The sequence below is a fragment of the Pleurodeles waltl genome, chromosome 11 (genome assembly GCF_031143425.1).
Source record: "Pleurodeles waltl isolate 20211129_DDA chromosome 11, aPleWal1.hap1.20221129, whole genome shotgun sequence".
In the NCBI taxonomy this organism is placed as follows: domain Eukaryota; kingdom Metazoa; phylum Chordata; class Amphibia; order Caudata; family Salamandridae; genus Pleurodeles; species Pleurodeles waltl.
This window is the reverse complement of record NC_090450.1, coordinates 404,202,008-404,225,417: the sequence shown is the minus strand read 5'-3', so window position 1 is coordinate 404,225,417 and position 23,410 is coordinate 404,202,008.

Genomic DNA, 23,410 nt, shown 5'->3' with positions numbered 1-23,410 from the left:
TGACACACTGGACTGCTCTGAGTGGCCAGGGCCAGCAGGTGGCGTCAGAGACTCCTTCTGATAGGCTCCTTCAGGTGTTGCTAGCCTATCCTCTCTCCTAAGTAGCCAAACCCTCTTTTCTGGCTATTTAGGGTCTCTGCTTTGGGGAATTCTTTAGATAACGCATGCAAGAGCTCATCAGAGTTCCTCTGCATCTCTCTCTTCACCTTCTGCCAAGGAATCGACTGCTGACCGCGCTGGAAGCCTGCAAAACTGCAACAAAGTAGCAAAGACGACTACTGCGACATTGTAACGCTGATCCTGCCGCCTTCTCGACTGTTTTCCTGGTGGTGCATGCTGTGGGGGTAGTCTGCCTCCTCTCTGCACTAGAAGCTCCGAAGAAATCTCCTGTGGGTCGACGGAATCTTCCCCCTGCAACCGCAGGCACCAAAGAACTGCTTCACCAGTCCTCTGGGTCTCCTCGCAGCACGATGAGCGAGGTCCCTTGAACTCAGCAACTCTGTCCAAGTGACTCCCACAGTCCAGTGACTCTTCAGTCCAAGTTTGGTGGAGGTAAGTCCTTGCCTCCCCACGCCATACTGCATTGCTGGGAACCGCGTGTTTTGCAGCTACTCCGGCTCCTGTGTACTCCACGAAGATTTCCTTTGTGCACAGCCAAGCCTGGGTCCACGGCACTCTAACCTGCATTGCACGACCTCCTGAGTTGTCCTCCGGCGGCATGGGACTCTCTTGTGCAACTTCGGGTGAGCACCGTTTCACTCCACTTCATAGTGCCTGTTCTGGCACTTCTACGGGTGCTGCCTGCTTCTGAGAGGGCTCCTTGTCTTGCTGGGCACTCCCTCTGTCCCCTGACACAATAGGCGACATCCTGGTCCCTCCTGGGCCAGAGCAGCATCCAAAAACCCTAATCGCAACCCTTGCAGCTAGCAAGGCTTGTTTGCGGTCTTTCTGCGGGAAAACACTTCTGCACGACTCTTCACGACGTGGGACATCCATCCTCCAAAGGGGAAGTTTCTAGCCCTTGTCGTTTGTGCAGAATCCTCAGCTTCTACCATACGGTGGCAGCTCCTTTGCATCCACAGCTGGCATTTCCTGGGCATCTGTCCACTCCCGACTTGATCGTGACTTTTGGACTTGGTCCCCTTGTTCCACAGGTACCCTCGTCTGGAAATCCATCGTTGTTGCATTGCTGGTGTTGGTCTTCCCTGCAGAATTCCCCTATCACGACTTCTGTGCTCTTTGGGGAACTTAGGTGCACTTTGCACCCACTTTTCAGGGTCTTGGGGTGGGCTATTTTTCTAACCCTCACTGTTTTCTTACAGTCCCAGCGACCCTCTACAAGCTCACATAGGTTTGGGGTCCATTCGTGGTTCGCATTCCACTTATGGTTTGTGTTGCCCCTATACCTATGTGCTCCTTTTGCAATCTACTGTAACTTTACATTGCTTGCATTACTTCCTTTTGCTATTACTGCATATTTTTGGTATTGTGTACATATATCTTGTGTATATTTGCTATCCTCATACTGAGGGTACTCACTGAGATACTTGGTCCCCTTCTCTTACAGGTACTCAGGTCTGGAAATCCATTGTTGTTGCATTGCTGGTGTTTGTTATTCCTACAGAATCCCCCTATCACGACTTCTGTGCTCTCTGGGGGTAGTAGGTGCACTTTACACCTACCTTTCAGGGTCTTGGGGTGGGCTATTTTTCTAACCCTCGCTGTTTTCTTACAGTCCTAGTGACCCTCTACAAGCTCACATAGGTTTGAGGTCCAATTGTGGTTTGCATTCCACTTTTGGAGTATATGGTTTGTGTTGCCCCTATCCCCATGTGCCCCCATTGCATTCCATTGTGACTATACATTGTTTGCACTGTTTTCTATTGCTATTACTGCATATTTTGGTATTGTGTACATATATCTTGTGTATATTTGCTATCCTCATACTGAGGGTACTCACTGAGATACTTTGGCATATTGTCATAAAAATAAAGTACCTTTATTTTTAGTATATCTGTGTATTGTGTTTTCTTATGATATTGTGCATATGACACTAGTGGTACTGTAGGAGCTTCACTCGTCTCCTAGTTCAGCCTAAGCTGCTCTGCTAAGCTACCTTTTCTATCAGCCTAAGCTGCTAGACACCCCTCTACACTAATAAGGGATACCTGGGCCTGGTGCAAGGTGTAAGCACCCCTTGGTACTCACTACAAGCCAGTCCAGCCTCCTACAGGTCTATTCTGTCTATTTTGTTACACCCTTCTTTTGTCACACACGATCACATAGGTTATTTTAGAGCTCCCCTTTCAAAGCAAAGGCTTTATTTGGTAGGGTGCAAGCACTTTTATTTGGGTGACACAGTCCAAATAGAAGTGTATCTTTTCCAGTTGTAGGTGTATGTTTGGTTTGTTTTAGGTACCCTTGGTTGCTGTTCTGTAAGTACGGTAGTCATATAGGCTCGGCCACGCAATTGAAAGTGGTTGCAGCGTGTTATAAAGGTTCTGAGTTGGGTAGCTTGATGCTTCCCGTCTCGAGTGGTGGCAAAAACCAGCAAGCGGTGTGCAAGCGAAACCCACTGTATGCATTCTGTGAGGAAGTTCTGCTCCTGTGGTTCAGATGAACTTCTCTGTGGTCCGCATGGACCTCATTCATGCACGGCCTGCGCAGCAGGTCCCACGGAAATCAGCCGATTGAATCGGCAGGCACACGCATACATACATGTCCCAGCATTAAGGAATGAGGCACACAGTTTAAGATTTTGCTCTGCTTGGGTGACTTTGTTTGTTCAGTCGTGCTCTTGGTAAGTACGGCGCCGTCTAGGGTATAGGCCTTGCAGACGAGAGCGGCCATAATGGCGGGCTGTGTGCTGGCGAGACTCAGTATGGTGCCTGGCTCTGCAGGGCACAACTCAACATGAGATAATTTTAGAGGCAATTTTAGAGGGCCAAAGTGTGTTTGCTGCGTGACATAGGGGCCCGACTTGGGTGGTGACAGAACCCAGTAAGTAGCAAGAGAGACCAACTGTGGTAAACATAGGGAAGATTTTCACCTATGGTTCTCTGAAGTTCGTGTAGATCTCATTCAATCAGAGTCTGCGCAGTGGGACACATCGCGTTCAGAGATTGTACCCGCAGGCCCACAGATGCTTTACATATTGCAGCAAAAAGGAAAGGGTGCTCTCACTCGCTGAGTATGGCACTGTTTTGAGTATTGGTTAGGCCGCGGGTTGCAGATGGGAGTGGCCATGATGGCAGGCTGTTTACTGGCACATCTCGGTATGGATCGTGGCTCCGCAGGACACAGGGTGACACAGAGCACTTTTAGAGGACCCGTCTTCATGTTTCGACTGTGGTAACAATCCCGGATCTGGCTTTTGGCTGTTTTATGGCATTTGGGGTAATGGAGCTCCGGGCTGGGAGAACCACCACCAGTCCTCTGGGCCTAAAGGTGATACTTGGAGGCCAGGGAACACACTATCTCCCGCTGTTTGTTCCACCTCTTACTAATTTCCACCTGTGTGTGCAGGTTGTTTGCTACAGAATTCACTTTATCAACTATTCAGGCCCACATTTGCCTTTTCTGATAGATAGTTGTGTTTTGTGCTTGAACTCCAAACAACTGTGGGTCTATTTTGATGATTTCTTCCACTGAGACTGACTATTCTCACCCTCTGTAAAATGTGGATTCCCCCTTCCTGCCATAGTATGAAACTAGAAATAAATGAAATAGTGTCTCACGAGTTGATAAAAGAAACCTAAAAAAGTTACAAATGAAAAATGAACAAAGGGAGAGCAAAAAAAATAACCTGACTCCTGAGTGGCAAATTCAGCAGCAAAATGGTGTTCTGTAGTGGAATGGCAAAGGATCATGGTCTGAAACAGACTTTGTTTTATAGCATGTTTTGTAGGTGTTCAAAATTGGCCAATGTATATCAGGTGTGTGCTACTAGCATCCATCCAATAGCCACAGCCTTAGTACAATGTTGAGTGGTGTGAGAAAGTAGCCTCACTCTAGCATGGTTACCCCCAGTTTTGGCCTATTTGTGAGTGTAAGCCAGTGTGTTTTTACTGTGTCACTAGGATCCTGCTAGCCAGGACCCCAGTGCAAATAGTTTGTGGCCTAATGTGTATGCCTGTGTAGTGCCTAACTGTGTCACTGAGGCTCTGCTAATCAGAATCTCACTGCTTATGCTCTCTCTGCTTTTAAATTTGTCACTGTAGGCCAGTGACTTCATTTACCAATTTCAATTTGCACACTGGACCCCCCTTATAAGTCCCTAGTATATGGTACCTAGGTACCCAGGGCATTGGGGTTCCAGGAGATCCATATGGGCTGCAGCATTTCTTTTGCCACCCATAGGGACCTCAGACAAACCCTTGCACAGGCCTTCCATTGCAGCCTCCGTGAAAAAACGCATATGTTATTTCACAGCCATTTTCACTACACTTAAGTAACTTATAAGTCACCTATATGTCTAACCTTCACTTGCTGAAGGTTAGGTGCAAAGTTACCACATCTGAGGGCACCCTTGCACTAGCAAAGGCGCCCACACATAATTCAGGGCCATTTCTCCAGAGTTTGTGAGTGCAGGGACACCATTACACACGTGCACTACATATAGGTCAATACCTATATGTAGCTTCACAATGGTAACTCTGAATATGGCCATGTAACATGTCTAAGACCATGGAATTGTACCCCCATTCCAAATTTGGTATTGGGGAGCCAATTCCATGCATCCTGGGGGCTCCACCATGGACCCCCAGTACTGCCAAACCAGCTCTCTGGGGCGTACAGCTGCTGCCACCTCACAGACAGGGTTCTGCCCTCCTGAGTTCTGGGCAGCCCAGTCCCAGGAAGGCAGAACAAAGCATTTCCTCTGAGAGCAGGTTGTTACACCCTCTCCCTTTGGAAATAGGTGTTACAGGCTGGGGAGGGGTAGTTTCCCTCAGCCTCTGGAGATGCTCTGAAGGTCACAGATGGTGCTCTCCCTGCATAAACCAGTCTACACTGGTTCGGGGACCCCTTCTCCCCTGCTCTGGCGTGGAAACTGGACAAAGGAAAGGGGAGTGACCACTCCCCTGTCTATCACCACCCCAGGGGTGGTGCCCAGAGCTCCTCCAGTGTGTCCCAGACTTCAGCCATCTTGCTTTGCAAGGTGTTGGGGCACTCTGGAGGGCTCTGAGTGGCCAGTGCCAGCAGGTGATGTCAGAGACCCCTCCTGATAGGTCCATACCTGATAAGGTAGCCACTCCCCCTCTCAGGACTATTTAGGGTCTCTCCTGTGGGTTCTCTTCAGATTCTGCTTGCAAATTTCCTTCAGGAATCCTCTGAAACAACTTCAGACTCTTATGACCTCAGATCAACTGCAACCTGCTCCAAGAAATGCTGTAACTGCAACAAAGTGTCTACAAGAGACTCTTTTTTTCAGCAACCTCAGCTCCAAGTCAGCAACTGCAACAGTTTCCACGGTGTGCATGCTCTGGGGATTCCCTGTCTTCCTCCTGCACCAGAAGGACTGACCAAATCTCCAGTGGAGTGATGGAGTCACTCCCCTGCCCCAAGCAGGCACCTTCCAAGGCAACAACCGGTACCCTGGGACTCCTCTCACGGTGATGAGCATGCTCCTAAGGACACAGAGGGTGGACATCATTAACATAGACTGTCCTGAGGTCCTGCTGTCACAATTTGGAGGAGGTAAGACCTTGCCTTCCCTGAGAATGATGGTACCCCTGTTTATTGTGTCTTCTTCTCCTCCTAAGGCCTCTGTGCACTCTTTGCAAAATTCCTTTGTGCACAGCCTGGCCCAGGTCCCCAGCACTCCACCCTGTGACGCTCAACTCACTGAGTTGTTCTCCGGCGGCGTGGGACCTTCTTTTGTAGTGCTGCATCAACTGCATTTTGCACCTCCTTTGTCCCTGTGTTCTGGGACACCCGTGGGTGCTATCTGGTGCTCTGAGGGCTCTCTGAAGTGCTGAGAGCCCCCTCTTCCTCCCCACACAGAGTTGGAGCCCCAGGTCCCTCCTGGGTCCACCCAGAACCATTCTGATGCAAAACACACTTTTGTGCTTAGCCAAGGCATGTTGGCACCTTCAAGCACGAAATATCATCTGTAACAATCTTCATGCCGTGGGACATCTTTTGCATTAGGCAGGAACCTGTTGGCATCTTCCTAGGGTGCATTTTTGCCGTCTTCGACTAAGCAGGGACTCTTCTTTTGCACCCTCTTCTGGGTTGGCAGGGGGTCCTGTCCGTTCTGGAAATTCTTTCAACTTCTGGACTTTATCCCCTTCCTTTGCTGGTCTTCAGGTCCAATAATCCAGCAGATGTTCTTTGCAGACTTGGTTGGCTGCTGCAAAATCCCACAAATGTGGTGTAGTGTGTCCTAAGGAAACTTGCAATATTTTACTCCTGCTTTTCTGGACTCTTGGGTGGGGTAATTTACTTACCTTTACTGTATTCTTGCTCTCCCAGCGATTCTGCACACACTACACTTGTCTATGAGGGGATTCGTGATTCACATTCCACTTTCTTAGTATATGGTTTGTGTTGCCCCTAGACCCATTTTCTCCCATTGCATTCTATAGCATTTCCTATTGTTTGCATTGTTCTATGACTATTTACTTGTCTAATTTTGATGTCTAGTGTGTATATTGTGTTTAATACTTACCCCCAGGAGGAGTATTGCCTCTAAGATATTTTTGGTACTGTGTCACCCAAATAAATTCCTTTATTTTAGGTAATGCTGAGTATTGTCTTTACTTGTGTATTAGTACTGTGTAACTATAAGTGGTATTGCATGAGCTTTGCGTGTCTCCTAGTTCAGCCTAAGCTGCTCTGCCATAGCTACCTCAATCAGCCTAAGCTGCTAGAACACTACTACATTTCACTAGTAAGGGATAACTGGACCTGGTATAAGGTGTAAGTACCCAAGGTACCCACTACAAACCAGTCCAGCCTCCTACAAGTGTGTCTTGCGTTGGACTCCCGCTGTTAGGTATCTGCCGCCAGAACATCGCCAGAACTGCTCTGAAACCTAAATATGCTATGCACAATCCTGATGCCCTGACAGCGATGAAGTACTTTTAGCCAGCATTGGAGTTTGCTGCGTTGGCAGTGATAGACCGCTTACACAGCAGACACCACTCTGTCAACGCGGATAGACATTCAGCCACCACAAATCTAAATACGGTGGTCGGAGGTCTGTCATCTTAATGGAGTATATGGAACCTCAATCAAGGTGGAATGGTGGAACTCCTGCCAAGATCTAAATCAGGACTTAAGTCTTTAAGGGTCCATTCTAGTCAAAGGGTAGAAGGAATCTGCCTTTCTAAATAACCAAACACCAATTTAATCTCTGTAGAACTTTCAGTAGCTGACACCATTTCCAGTAACTTTCCACTCTCCGTGCACAGTTTGAATTTCGCAACTCTCATTACACTTTCATCTCTTGGACCAAGCATTGGGATGACCTTGGACACCTCCTTTGTCCAGGAATCCAGACGGGAGTTTTTCTTCACATCTCCTTGTTAACACTCCTCATTATAGGCAGCCCATCTTCCCATACCCCTTTATGTACAACTAACAATAGGCTGTTCATTAACTGGAGACTTGTGCAAATGCACCTGCAAATAAAGAAATGTGCAACAAAAGCAAAACTCCCTGTTGAAGGTTAAACACAGGAAAACATTTCAGGCCTTAGCTCCACCCAACTTAATATAGAATTCAATGCACATTCAATACATTTCACATAACTACAATAAATGAAGAATAACTATGAAAATATATCACTTAACTAAGATATCATAATACCAATACATTGAATAATATTGCAAATATTTGTATTTCTTCAATCCATAAATCTAATTGCAGAATATGCATGCAACTTTTCTACATTTCTACTTATAAGTGCACTTCAATTATATGAATTTTCAGTGCACCCATGTACATGAATACATTTGAAAACATGTTATATATGTTGTTGATTACAATTTCTTATTATTTCTGAAACGCATAATGACAAAGCCAAGTCCAATCACAGAAATGTATTATCCTCAGCAAAACCATGTCTAATCTGAAGGTGTCAGAATCTTCCTATCAAGAAAGCACAAACCGGCCCTGAGAAGAAGATATAATTCATGTACACATTACGGGAACTATTATCCTCTCATAGTCCTGATTTGTTTGCCAGATTTCAAAGCAAGGTTATGCTGTTGGAATATGTGCACAGTACAACACTTAGGGGCATTTTTATAAGAGTTTTGCGTCACATGTGTACCAGGCAATACGGTACATGTGCAACGCAAACCTCCAAGACAGATTTATGAAGATACTCAAAGCCACTTTGAATGGCCCTGAGTGGCCTCATAAACCTGGAGTAGTGCAACACAGCACAAATTGCTGTGTTGTGCTACTCTGCCCTTGGTAGACGTCCCATGGGCTTTGCTGTGTGTGTTCTGACACACCTCCCATGGATTTTCCTACATTCCCAAATTTACAAAGACTTGTAAACCTGGAAATGAGCCAAAATCTTACACCTTCCCAGGAGAGGTAGAACAAGAAGAAATATCTTTATTACTCCTTGTTGTTCCCCCTTTCTATATGTGCTGCATTATGTAGCACACTTAGGCCCTCATTCCAACCCTGGCGGTCTTTGACCGCCAGGGCGGAGGGCAGCGGAAGCACCGCCAACAGGCTGGCGGTGCTTCCTGGGCTATTCTGTCCGCGGCGGTAAAGCCGCGGTCAGAAAAGGGGAACCGGCGGTTTCCCGCCGGTTTTCCCATGGCCCAGGGAATCCTCCATGGCGGCGCTGCTTGCAGCGCCGCCATGGGGATTCCGACCCCGTTCCCGCCAGCCTGTTTCTGGTGGTTCTCACCGCCAGAACCAGGATGGCGGGAACGGGTGTTGTGGGGCCCCTGCACTGCCCATGCCACTGGCATGGGCAGTGCAGGGGCCCCCTAACAGGGCCCCATACAGATTTTCACTGTCTGCTTTGCAGACAGTGAAAATCGCGACGGGTGCCACTGCACCCGTCGCACCCCTGCAACTCCGCCGGCTCCATTCGGAGCCGGCTTCCTCGTTGCAGGGGCTTTCCCGCTGGGCCGGCGGGCGGCCTTTTGGCGGTTGCCCGCCGGCCCAGCGGGAAAGCCAGAATGGCCGCCGCGGTCTCCTGACCGCGGAGCGGCCATTCGGCGGTAACCGCATGGCGGGCGGCGACCACTGCCCGCCGCGGTCAAAATGACCGCCTTAGAAAAAGGAAAAGGCCTCTCAGGATTGTTTTATGTGGAGGAAGGTGCTTCTTCCTGCACAAAAACAATCCAGCATGCATCACATGTACCCTGGCACCATAGTTTAAAGGTACTTATGCTGGTGCTAGGCAGCCCATTGTGTGCCACCACAGGGGGAAAGGACAGTTATGGACTATATTACCTTAAATACAGCACCTTCCTGTAGTATCCCAGTGACACAGTGCAGCGCAACAAGGTGACTTGCTGCGCTGCTCTGCACCATTTTGTCAGAAATATGCCCTAACTCTCTATCTTGCCTTCTAGAGCCATTAAAGTTTACAAGCTTTTTCAAAGTGACAGGAAGCTTCATGCTAATATAAAACAACACAAATATTTGATAAAGTTGCTGATTCATTCAGAATTACATACTTTAAGATTGGATTTCAGAAGAGTATGATACAGCCAGACTTTAATTTGTTTTCACACCAGTGCCAGGGTGGGGGGCAGATGGAAGTGACTACTAGGGCGTGACACAAACTCCAAACCACTAGGTAGAGAGGAGGATGACTTACATGAAATTCCTCCATAGAAGGTCCCCGCCCTAGCATCTGAAACAAAAAAAAAACAATAAGCCACAAGGGAAAAGGACAAAGAGGAGAAAACAAAATTGAAAACAGGCTTCTATTATCTCCAGAGAAGAGGATGACATGGATAGATATTGAGACAGGCTAGACTCCATTACAAAAGATGAGAAAAAGAAACCTAGCACCTAAAAAATAGGAGACCAAAGGACCTGAGAGAGAGTCTGGGGAAAAGGGTTATCTGAACCTATAACCAAAACAGGGAGATACCTAAAACCACAGTAAAAGGAATTCTGTTTTTTTTTTTAACCTGACCTTTTGGCTACAAACCCTGAATTGGGTAAATACCTATATCAACTTCTTAGAATGATCACAGCCAGTGCTTGCAGATACAGTGACAAACAAAAACAAACTTAAGACTATTCCTTCTCAGAAAATGGAGACATCCCACTCAGATAGAAGCAGGAAAGGACAGGAAAGAGAGAAAAGAGAGAGAAAAATGCAGTTTACTTTTCTTTCTGAGGTACTCTGGATGGGATTTTTCCATCCTAGGAGATAGAGAGAGAGAGAATAAAGTTCCTGACAAGAGAAACACACCAAGCACCTTGTGTAGGAAAGTACTTTCTTGCCTGGCATGTTACCCCCATATTTCACTGTATATATATTGTTTTAGTCTATGTGTCACTGGGACCCTGCCAGGCAGGGCCCCCGTGCTCATAAGTATGTTCCCTGTATGTGTTCCCTGTGTGATGACTAACTGTCTCACTGAGGCTCTGCTAACCAGAACCTCAGTGGTTATGCTCTCTCTGCTTTCCAAATTGTCACTAACAGGCTAGTGAACAATTTCACCAATTCACATTGGCATACTGGTACACCCATATCATTCATTCATCACTTTATTCGGTACAAAAAGACCATAAAAGACATCAAATAAATAGAACATATAAATTTCTCAATCATAAAACTGCTAAAAAACGTTATTAGGACATTTTCCGAACACCATGAGCAGCATGTACAAAGTTTAATACAGCCTGAATTATGTCCATGTTTCCCAAATTATGTAAGTGAAAATAAGCAAGCTGGCTAGTTCTAATACTTTTAGACAAAAATAACGGATGTAAAAACCTTTTTCTCGGAACAGCATATGAAGTGCAAAAAAGCATAAAGTGCAATGTATTCTGAGATGTCTTTCCATCACAGCGACAAGGAGGAAGGTTCTTAAACCAGGTTCCACGTACTGGAAATGCTACCACAGCCTCTACAGATAGAAAAGTAGCCAAGCCGCCCTTAGCTCTGCCTGCGGAGGCCTTAGTTGCAGGAACACTATATGTGGTGTAACCATTAATATGCGGGGATTCTGTGTGCCAGGTCTCCTGGCAGCAGATAAAAAGATTTTCCGTCACTAAATTTATCCAGTCAGGGTTTCCAATTTTTTATTTTAAACCTGCAACGTTCCAGGAAATAATCCCTAGGGCTGTTGTACCCTGTGTGTCATGTATATTGGAGGCTCCCTTGGATTGCGAGAGGGACTGTGACAGTATATGTGTCTCCAAGGGGCCTTGCAATAAAGGCCCAGTTACTGATCGTCAATCTAGCTCCTCTAGTGAGGCCAGAGGCTCATACCTGTTAGACAATGCGAAGACAGTATCAGGGGAGTTAGAAGGACCAGGATTGCTGAAATTCTGATTCCCAGGACGAGTTGAATCAGGATAACATGGATTTAATGTCGGGAGATTAAACTTGGTCAGACGTTGTACTCCTATAGGCCCTACAGATGGTCTCATAGTCGAAAGATGGTACTACAAAGCATTAACAGTCCAGGGACTCCTAAAGTTTATTATAATACAATCCCCAGGTGAAACTTTAGGGGATGAGCCAACCCAAGGGACTCTTCTTACAGTTAAAATGTCCCTGTAGAAATCTACCCGCCCTCCCGAATACTTTCCTACCCAATGTGTCACTTTGTTTAACAGTGACACATGGGACTCATGGTGAGTATTTTTTAATATAGGGACATTTTCCAGGATTAAAATATCGGGGGCACATACCAGTGGGATCCTCGGGCAGGCTATTTGAGTTCTTGTGATCTCCTGACCCACTAAGCCTTCGCGTTTGGTTGTACCCCATTGAGACTGTGAATTTATAGAATCCTGGAGTACTTCTGAATTCCGAGGTTTTAGGATTGGGTTCTGGGTAGGAGTCAATCTGTAGTTTTGGTGCTGGTGAATGGGCGGGGCTGGGAAGCATTCGGGACGGAATGGTTATTCTGAGGTTCTGACCTCGATGGTATAGGGTTTATGTTTGTTATAAACTCAACCTTCTGCTCAAGGATAGCCACTCTCTCCAGAACCAATGAATACAGCTTTTTTATATCTCTAAGTTGGTCTTCAATCTGAGAAAAACAAGTTATAATTGGATCTGGATTTTCACAATCTTTTGGCTGTTTCCCTATAGTTTTATTTTTTAGAGGGTTAGATAGACATTTCCTTTTTTTCTTCTCTGTTCCTGTTAGACGCTTTCCAAACTCATGACTGTCTGTAGGTGATCCTGCTAGACCTGTGGGAATGATTGCAGTATGGGGGGGAATTACTTGCCTACTTTTTTTTGGGGGGTGGACTCTCTGGAGTTGTGGGAGTAATTAAATCAATTTCCGTTATTACACAGGGGTTTCCTGTCTTTGTCTTGCTTAATAAAGATATTACAGGCGTAGTCCTTCCCTCCCCCCGCCCTTTCCTGCTTTCTCAAGAGACGACTCTAAAGTGGCCTCTACTCTCCCTATCTCCGACTCAATAGCACCCATTACTGAAGTTAAGTAGCTTGTTATCAACCTGGGTGGGGGGGCCTCCTGAATGTGATCCCTTCCCCCACCATCTCCTTTACGTTTTCCCATTAAGGCAGGTTAGTCCTTTATCCAAAAAAGAGGCGTCGTATATTTCTTTAATAGATGTGTTTGTCTCAGTGCCCCAGGCTAGGGGGAAGTGAAACCGAGTTATACTCAGGTCCTATCCTCTATCTTAGGGGAAATTGTCCGGCCACAGCCTCCTGCCACACCAAACCCCCCTCAGATTGTAGCACAGTGGGTCTTGCTGTCGCCTTACGCAAGTATAAATCAGCAGAGAACAAGGGGCGAACTAAATTAAAATAAGTTTAAATATCCAAGACGCAGATGGCGAGGACTCCTCTCTGCCTTACTTAATTCAGCAGCTCTCCATAAATCCAGACCCTCCAGTAGAAAAAATGAAAGGGAGGGGGCCCAGCCGAGTCTCTTCCTGGCGATGATGGGCGAAGTACTCGCCCGCCCTTGGGCCGGGCTTCGCCCGGGCGCGTCCCACGAGGCGGGAGCGCGATGTCCAATTTAAAGGGCTCCTGCCCTCCTCCTGACGGCACCAACAACGCTCGCTTCCCACGAGGTGGGAGCGCGATGTTCAATTTAAAGGGCTCCTGCCCTCCTCCTGACGGCACCAACAACGCGCGCTATATTAATAATTCCCTAGTATATGGTACTGAGGTACCCAGGGTATTGGGGTTCCAGGACATCCCTATGGGCTGCAGCATTTCTTTTGCCACCCATAGGGAGATCTGACAATTCTTACACAGGCCTGCCAGTGCAGCCTGAGCGAAATAACGTCCACGTTATTTCACAGCCATTTATCACTGCACTTAAGTAACTTATAAGTCACCTATATGTCTAACCTTCACCTGGTGAAGGTTGGGTGCAAAGTTACTTAGTGTGTGGGCACCCTGGCACTAGCCAAGGTGCCCCCACATTGTTCAGGGCAAATTCCCCAGACTTTGTGAGTGCGGGGACACCATTACACGCGTGCACCATACATTGGTCACTACCTATGTATAGCGTCACAATGGTAACTCCGAACATCGCCATGTAACATGTCTAAGATCATGGAATTGTCACCCCAATGCCATTCTGGCATTGGGGAGACAATTCCATGATCCCCGGGTCTCTAGCACAGAACACGGGTACTGCCAAACTGCCTTTCCACTGCAGCTGCTGCTGCTACCAACCACTCAGACAGGGTTCTGCCCCCCTGGGGTCCAGAGAGCCCTGGTCCAGGAAGGCAGAACAAAGGTTTTCCTCTGAGAGAGGGTGTAACACCCTCTCCCTTAGGAAATAGGTGTGAAGGCTGGGGAGGAGTAGCCTCCCCCAGCCTCTGGAAATGCTTTGATGGGCACAGATGCTGCCCATCTCTGCATAAGCCGGTCTACACTGGTCCAGGGATCCCCCAGCCCTGCTCTGGCGCGAAACTGGACAAAGGAAAGGGGAGTGGCCACTCCCCTGACCTGCACCTCCAAGAGGAGGTGCCCAGAGCTCCTCCAGTGTGCCCTAGACCTCTTCCATCTTGGATTCAGAGGTGTTGCTGGCACACTGGACTGCTCTGAGTGGCCAGTGCCAGCAGGTGACGTCAGAGACTCCTTCTGATAGGCTCTTACCTCGGTTAGTAGCCAATCCTCCTTCCTAGGCAGTCAAACCTCCTTTTCTGGCTATTTAGGGTCTCTGCTTTGGGAAATTCTTTAGATAACGAATGCAAGAGCTCACCAGAGTTCCTCTGCATCTCCCTCTTCACCTTCTTCCAAAGGATCGACCGCTGACTGCTCAGGACTCCTGCAAAACCGCAACAAAGTAGCCAGACGACTACTAGCAACCTTGTATTGCTTCATCCTGCCGGCTTTCTCGACTGTTTCCAGGTGGTGCATGCTCTGGGGGTAGCCTGCCTCCTTCTTGCACCAGGAGCTCTGAAGAAATCTCCTGTGGGTCGATGGAATCTTCCCCCTGCAACCGCAGGCAACAAAAGACTGCATCACTGGTCCTCTGGGTCCCCTCTCAGCACGACGAGCGTGGTCCCTGGAACTCAGCAACTCTGTCCAAGTGACTCCCACAGTCCAGTGACTTTTCAGTCCAAGTTTGGTGGAGGTAAGTCCTTGCCTCCCCACGCTAGACTGCATTGCTGGGTACCGCGTGATTTGCAGCTGCTCCAGCTCCTGTCCACTCTTCCAGGATTTCCTTCATGCACAGCCAAGCCTGGGTCCCCGACACTCTAACCTGCAGTGCACAACCTTCTGAGTTGTCCTCCGGCGTCGTGGGAATCCCTTTTGTGACTTCGCGTGGACTCCAGTTCACTCTTCTTCCAAGTGCCTGTTCCGGTACTTCTGCGGGTGCTGCCTGCTTCTGTGAGGGCTCCCTGACTTGCTGGGCACCCCCTGTGTCTCCTCATCCAAGTGGCGACATCCTGGTCCCTCCTGGGCCACAGCAGCATCCAAAAACCCTAACCGCTACCCTTTTTTAGCTAGCAAGGCTTGTTTGCAATCTTTCTGCATAGGAACACCTCTGCAAGCTTCTTCACGACGTAGGACATCCATCCTCCAAAGGGGAAGTTCCTAGTCCTCTTCGTTCTTGCAAAACACCAAGCTTCTTCCATCTGGTGGCAGCTTCCTTGCACTCTCAGCTGGCATTTCCTGGGCTCCTGCCCACTCTCGACACTGTTGCGACTCTTGGACTTGGTCCCCTTGTCTTACAGGTACTCAGGTCCGGACATCCACTGTTGTTGCATTGCTGGTGTTGGTTTTCCTTGCAGAATCCCCCTATCATGACTTCTGTGCTCTCTGGGGGTTGTAGGTGCACCTTACACCTACCTTTCAGGGTCTTGGGGTGGGCTATTTTTCTAACCCTCACTGTTTTCTTACAGTCCCAGCAACCTTCTACATGCTCACATAGGTTTGGGGTCCATTCGTGGTTCACATTCGACTTTTGGAGTATATGGTTTGTGTTGCCCCTATACCTATGTGCTCCTGTTGTAATCTAATGTAACTTTACACTGCTTGCATTACTTTTCTTGCTATAACCTGCATAATTTTGGTTTGTGTACATATATCTTGTGTATATTTCTCATCCTCATACTGAGGGTACTCACTGAGATACGTTTGGCATATTGTCATAAAAATAAAGTACCTTTATTTTTAGTATATCTGTGTATTGTGTTTTCTTATGATATTGTGCATATGACACCAGTGGTATAGTAGGAGCTTTACATGTCTCCTAGTTCAGCCTAAGCTGCTTTGCCATAGCTACCTTCTATCAGCCTAAGCTGCTAGAAACACCTCTTCTACACTAATAAGGGCTAACTGGACCTGGCACAAGGTGTAAGTACCTCTGGTACCCACTACAAGCCAGGTCAGCCTCCTACACCTTGTACCATAAGAGTGGGATCAATTTAAAGGATGACCAGTTCCTCTTTGGAGTTTGCAAAGTCATGTGATATACAGTCCTATACTTGAGTTGAAGAATTAGCTAATAAAGAAATAGAACCACATTGGTTCCCAAGATTTTATTATTTAAAACAATACCCAGTCTAGGCAGGTCAAGTGGTGAGTCAAGTTCCTTATTCTCAATGACAACTGCTGCATTTGGTAAGGTAATTTTTTCTTTCCCAAATATAGAAGCCTGTTAGCCTGAGCCCAAATGTTTTAATGAGTTATCCACCTTTTTGTTTTTCTGTATCTTACTCTCAGACATCTAATTTAATGGGTAAAAGAGATGACTGCTGAGCTATTATCTATACGTACCATCACTTCCACTGCCCTGTGACTCCTGACCTATGCCACATTTGTCTCATACTTTCTTAAAAAATGTTAATCTCTTCTGACAGCATTTCTTTGGATGGCCATCCATTTCACAAGCCTAGTCCAAGCTATGGCTGAAAATCAACCAGGAACTGATAAAGCAACAATGTGCTTGCAGTGGGTACAATTCTAATGGCTTTTCTCTATCTTTAAAACATCTTGCTGCTCATGCCAGAGGCAAGCCACAGGATGAAGAGGAAGACCTCAAGAAAAGGCCTTGTGGGAGTTGCTGATCTGCTGAGCGAGGCCAAGACCGAAGTCACTGCTGTGGCCTTCTGTCAGCTGATGGACCTGGCATAAGACAAATATGCAACAATAACATCTGTTTCCCAGCCCGCAGGACATCATCCGGCACCACCAGCAGTCAAGCCACACACCCCTCACAGCAGCCAGCCAAGCCCGCCCATCCATTGAAGACCTCCTCCACAAAGTACTGGAGGGTATTGAGGACTCTAAAAAAAAGGTCAGGCAAACATTAGAAGTGCCAAAAAGACTAGATGTTTTGGAGAGTTATTTTCTAAGGGGCAGGGTGATTCTCTGCTCCAAGTGTGGTGGGTGGTAAGACTTGGGGAAGAGGTATGGCGTTTTTTAGGGTTTTGGGAGCGGAGAGAATCTGTTGTGAGTAGAGTGGATGGTGAGAATTGGGATCTGTTGCAGATGGAGTAGGTGGTTCTTTTTCTATAAAATAAATAATTGTTGTTGCACTTATGGGTTTTATAGCTTTACATATTTGTCACTTATTTCACTGTAGCCTTCCCGTTAATTAAAGTCGCAGACCAGGATGCTCCACTTCTCTACCAACAGAGGTTGAGCCGGGAACCTGGTCTATCAGAAATGAATTGTCCAAATGTCCATCTCCATTATAGTTGCTACCTTCCTGAGCTTTATAGCCAGGCTACCCTCTCTAGATCATCATCATGTGATCAGTGTTGGAAAACCGATGACCATGCCCAATATAAGCCCCCCTCATGACTTGATTTACTTGAGAAGCACCCATCATTCTATCAGTAAACGCTGCCCTACCTGCTGTAGTCACCACCAAGGATTACTTAGTTACAGCCCAGAAAATTAAGTTGTCACATTCATGCTGAGATTTGTTGATGGTGAATAGCTAACAGTACAACAGATTACACAATCTGGGTGGAAGAGGTTTACAGTTTCTATGAATGGATGGGCAGGGAGAATTAGAGAAAGGTGAGGGAGAGACAAAGAAAGAATTCACCAACTCCATGAGCATGTCACATCTGTCATGGATGCAAAATGACGGTTACGTTCATCTATTCAAGCAGTCTTCAGCAGTCCACAGATTCTCCAGATCGTTAATAGTTGCCTAGGCCGAAATGTAAATAGGTGAGGACCCAAACAGTTAAGAAAATATTTATGATAAAAGTCAAGAGAAATACTATTGATTAGTGCATTTGCATTCTTCTTGTATTGCCTGTCTTGGGGGCAGGAGTGAATCTCAGAGCAGAAGCTCCATGGAGGAACCTTGCAGAAAAGAATGCATGTGGAATGAAAATTAAAATGAGAATAGGTAAAAATGGTGCCCAAGGAGTCAGAATACAGTGTGTAGACTGGTATACTATTAACTAAGAGGCAATGTTCTACTGACCCCAGCTAACCAGACAACTGGCTGCATGCACCCTGATGAGCCAAACAATAACAAACTTTAGCTGTACCCAGCAGGTCTGTAACCACTTAATTATTATTTGCCACTAGTCTGCAACATTCTAATCTATTCACCTCTTTCCAGTTCACAGAGGTACATGTCTTTGAGTCCTATTGTTTGTAATAGAAGTAGAAATGTATTGGTCCCTCTTCCAGATATTGTCAACAGAACTTTCATTTTTTATTTCTGGCAAAAAATAGACCTGTTCAATAACAAAATTAAAAGAAATTGAGTCTTATGGCCTAATTTAATTGTTGGCAGGCAGCATGTTTCTGCCTCAGTGAGAGGGAGAAAATAAGTATATCGCCCTGACAGAGATGCCGCCTGCCAAAGTTAGAAATGACTGCCAAGCAGGCACTGTAGGGCTCAATCAGCATGATGGAGCCTTGCACCAAACTGTTTTCTTTTATAGTTATAAAAAAGAAAATCTTTGAAAATAAAAACGATAATGCCCCTCTCACTATTAGAGCCATCTCCCATGGTAATGGGGCCAATTATTGTTTTTTACTGTCCGTTACTGCCAGGGTTTGTCTGCAGTGATGGACAGTAAAAAATGGTGTAATATGTAGTCCCATCCTAAGTGGGCAGATGGACATATAACCAATTTTCTGATGGCCCTTATTCCATTGGAGAAGTCTGGTCATGGCAGTGACAGATTAGGCACTACAGTGGCCAAACCATGGTCTGCTGACATTTAAATTTGGTGGGAGAACCACTATATTGGCAGGCATGGAACATCGTCACCACTGTGGTGGCATTCCCTCTTCGCCAACATATAAATTAGGCCCTTGATATAGTCTAGCAAACACACATGGTTGCATTGATCCAGAATGATCACCCAAACATTAAATAAGTAAATATAAAGTCTAGCTATGACCCTTCAATCCATCACATGGATCTTCACTCATCATTTAGCATTCATTGATACAAGTTAGCTATTCCAAATGTGATGTCCATTCAACTTTGTGTCCTTGCTTTCCATGAAACAATATAGATAATTAGGCAGTGTAGTCCTCTGAATATTCAGTGACAGCAAACGTGGGAATTACATTTTAGGCGTCAAAGGCATCTTGTTATTTTTAGAAAATGGAGGCTTCAATTGCAACTTTAGATATTTCTATTGCTCTTTTTAAAGTCTAGGGTTGATCCTAAGGCTGCATTAGTTTTCCTTCTTTGTCACCTCTCACCACTCATTCACCAGGCCAAAAGGCCACCTCGATTATTTGTGCCACATACACTGGTCCATCTAAGTTTATTTACATTACGGACACCAAATCCAAATATAAAACATTTTTTCTGTTTCTTTCTTACACAGCAAATTTTTCTCTTGTTTTATTTTTTCATTTTTTTATCTGGAAAGTAGAGTTTATCGTCTAATTCAGGGGTGTCACTTGGAGGAATGAGACAAACCATACTTGTGATAGTCAAGAAACATCCCACATCATGGATGTGGCTTGTCCTGGGTAGGAAATGTTTATTCACTTTAATTATCCTCAATCTATCCATGCATTGAGGAGGGAGACTGGTACTCTGACTGAGACAATTATCCTAGATGCACTAACACCCGCTGCAGAGATACACTGACTACAGGACATGTCAGATATTTTATTACCAGCCTGCTGATTTCTGGACACTGCTAATAGGACACTAGGTCTTAATTGAGGTAGACTCTGTAGGTCATCCAAATAGTCCTGTACCATCCTCTTAAGTTCCATTATTGTTGATACATTGTTTTGGCATTGCCTGTACCTGGGATCTTGATTTAAATTGTGCTATATCTATAAACCAAACAATTGCAAATGTTGGAAGTGAAACTGTTGTAGTAGGCAAAGGTGTTACCACTGGGGTGCTGCTGCAGTTGCAAAATGCTTCTCATTTCTGCACTGTGCTATCCAGAGGCAGAAGGCAGCACTTTAGTTCTGCTGTGGCCTCAAATTTGCAGTTCATCCTCTAGCGTGCCTGCTTTCCCGTCTATCCAGTTCTAGTAAATTGAGATAACCTATGAGGAAAAAGGATTGAAGCTGAATTGTCTAGGGCTTTCTTTTACCATGGATCCAGTATTATGGCACATATGTCCTCCTCAGAGGACACATTATTTTATTGATGTCTTTGATTTGTATTCAGACAAAGGATTAAGCTGTTGACCAAACCAACTACTTCTTTTGATGCTGGTAAATGTTTATGTACCTTTTGCAAATGTTCCTGCAGCATGTGCAACAGCAAATTTCCTGTCTCATGGTATTGTCTTTCTTTACCTCCTTTGTCAAAATGTTAAAAGGCACTACAATCTGGATCAAGCACCCCACTAGTGCCCATTTGTCAACCTCCATCATCATAGCTTTAGCAGTTGCACCCCCTCTATTCTGTAGTAAGTAATCATTGATAGACCTGTACTGCTCAAACTAGCATTGCAGTATGTAGAATTAGGACTTCAAACAGGTTGGGATCTATTGTGTGAGGGCTTTCAGAAGGAGTCTATTAGCACACTGAATGATCCTCAACGGCTTCCAAGTTTTAAAAGAATGACTGAAATGAGTGCAAGTTGGTTGTCAGGTGACCAACATGTTGTTGAATACTGCTTCGTTTTTGAGGAAGTCATACTCAATGAGTTTGATGCAATGACCTACGCATAGGACTCTGAAGTATCCTCAGCCACTTTTCATAATATTACTTCCATTGGCAGGGGCAGCAAATCCAGTGCTGAGACCTCTGGGTTGAAACCATTTGTAGACTTTGGTGTTGGATTCTTCCAAGATTCTGGCAGCAATATGTGATTTCTCCATGGAGAACATTGCACCTGCTGCATGCCTCGAAAAGCATCCTTAACAGTGAGGTCAATGGCTAGACTTGCTTAACCCTCTTGAAGGAGACTCGGTCTGAAGTGATGCACATGTAGCCTGTGGCTTGAGCAGTGGTCCACTAGTCTACTGTCAAGTGGTTGGACAGAATATTGCTCTCCTTCAGTGCTTCACCAACCAATTCCAACACTGGCGCAGTGCTGGAACAAAAATAGAGGTAAAATACGTGTAGCTTGGGACTTTCCATTTTGCTAACATTTTGTCCAGCCTCCCATTGCATAAATGGACTAGCTCATGGGTTTGTTGGTATGGAAAATCCTTGCTGAACATAGATTAGATAATGAGTTATTGCAACTGTTTTCTTTGTGAAAATACTGCCATACGTGCTCTGTGACCTACAGCTGCTAGTATGCTTTGGGGTGACTGTATTCCTCCTTTCCTGAAAACATGCTGAGGTTGCTGGTGGTCATGACTGCACTCTATGAACAACAATCACAGGGCTGCTTCACATAACATCTTTCTCACCTCCACCTTCTTCTGTCAGTTCAACTTCTCGTCTTTCACCAGCAGCTGTCTTTCTTAGGTGCTGTTGATTTTTCAGATGAGTCAGTTGGACTGTTATGTCCAGGTGGCTTACCATGACGTACTGGTTTGTGGAAAAATGAGCATTCTGAGATGTGCTCCTTCTGGGGCCTTTTGTAAAGAAGTCTCAACCTGGAGAGGAGATCTTTCTTATTAAGCCAATGCATGAAGAACTTGTTAAGATGGAGATAAGTGGTTGTGATTGCTTTTCTCTAGGAGGCCATGTGACTGCAGGAGGGATGATGATGATTGCTGCAGGTCTTAGCTTTTTCAAAGAATGGAAGCATTTGGTGTTGATAGTACTACGTGACTCAGAGCAAGTAGAATAGAGGTAACTGATGGCACTTTTCTTACACAGAATCACTGACTCTTCTTCCACAGTTCTAAAGCTTCCAGGAACCTTTCTCTTCACTTGTCTCTCGTTACAGGTCAAGGTTGGGCTTCAATCCTTGTCAAGGTCACAGAAGGGTGCCTTTAAGAAAATGGGACGTGCTCTTTGTGTTCCTTGCAGGAGATTGTGAAGCTGATGTCTCTAATGGAACAGTACTCACAACATCTAGCTCAGCAGCAAGCTCAACTTTCTGCTGTGCTCCTAGACTTCACAGAGAAGTCTTGGTGCTCTCCTGTCAACTACTTCATAGACTTTTCTCTATCCGAGTCAGTAATATCCTGTTGTACACATACACGCACAAAAGAAGGACAAAAGCAAAACTTGGCAATTCTTGTCAATGCAATACATGTAATCCTCATCACCATTTCATAACCAATGATATAAACTTAAATTCAATGAATATAACAATAACAAATTCTGGTGCCCTTCTAGGGTCTATGGGGCCCCTATGGGATCCAGAGGGAGGGATAGGCAAAAATCAAATAAATTAAATAATAGAAATAGCTAATGTCCTTTCAGGACCCTTGGAACCCATGCAAGGAGAGGCAGGCACAAATCTAATAAACTAATACAAAACCATTTAGTGGCATATTTATGAGCCCTGTGCACCACCAGAGCGTCGCTTTTGGTGATGCTCTGGTGGCACAGACTACAAAACCATATTCATGAGGCCACGCAAAGCCAATATGTGTGGCTTTGAATGGACTCATAGATATGGAGTAAGGCAAGGCAGCGCAAGTTTCTGCATTGCCTTATTCTGTGCCAGGAAGTTGTTCCATGGACGTTGCAGTGAATTTTCCCAAGCAACACCCATGGATTTTGACACATCACCAGATTTACGAGAGCCTGTAAACCTGGGAATGTGCCAAAACCTTACACCTTCCCAGGGCAGGTCTAAAAAAGAGAAATAATTTTATTTCTCCTCTTTTTTCCCTCTGTCCATGTGTACTGCATTCTGCAGCACACATAGAAACAGGAAAATGTCTCTCTGGATTGTTTCTGTGCTGGAAGGTGCCACTTACTGCACAAAAACAATCTTGCCGACAACACAGGCACCCTTGTACGGGGGTGCAAAGGTGCCTGCATTGGTGCTAGGCTGCTGAAACAGTACCAGCACAGGGAGGGAGGACAGGAATGCCCCATATTGCATAATATGGTGCATTCTTGCCCTTTCACTTTGGCGTAGGCCAACGCAGCAAGGTGACTTGCTGCACTGTCCTACGTCAAGTCCCGCGGGACCCCTATAGGAGGCAGGGGGACACAGACAAAAAAAAGAATACATTAGTTTAAAAACAGCTGGTGTTCATCCAGGGCAAATGGGGTCACTATACAAGGCACCAGGAGGCAAGCACAAATCGAATGGATTAATAAAAATATAGCTGGTGTCCCTCCAAGGCCCTTGGGAACTCTATGGGAAACTGGGGAATAGAAAACTTCTAGAATCCGCCACAAGCACAAACAAATATACCAGGAACAATATGCAAGGGAAAAACAAAAAATGAAAAATTGAGAAAGGCTAATTTTAA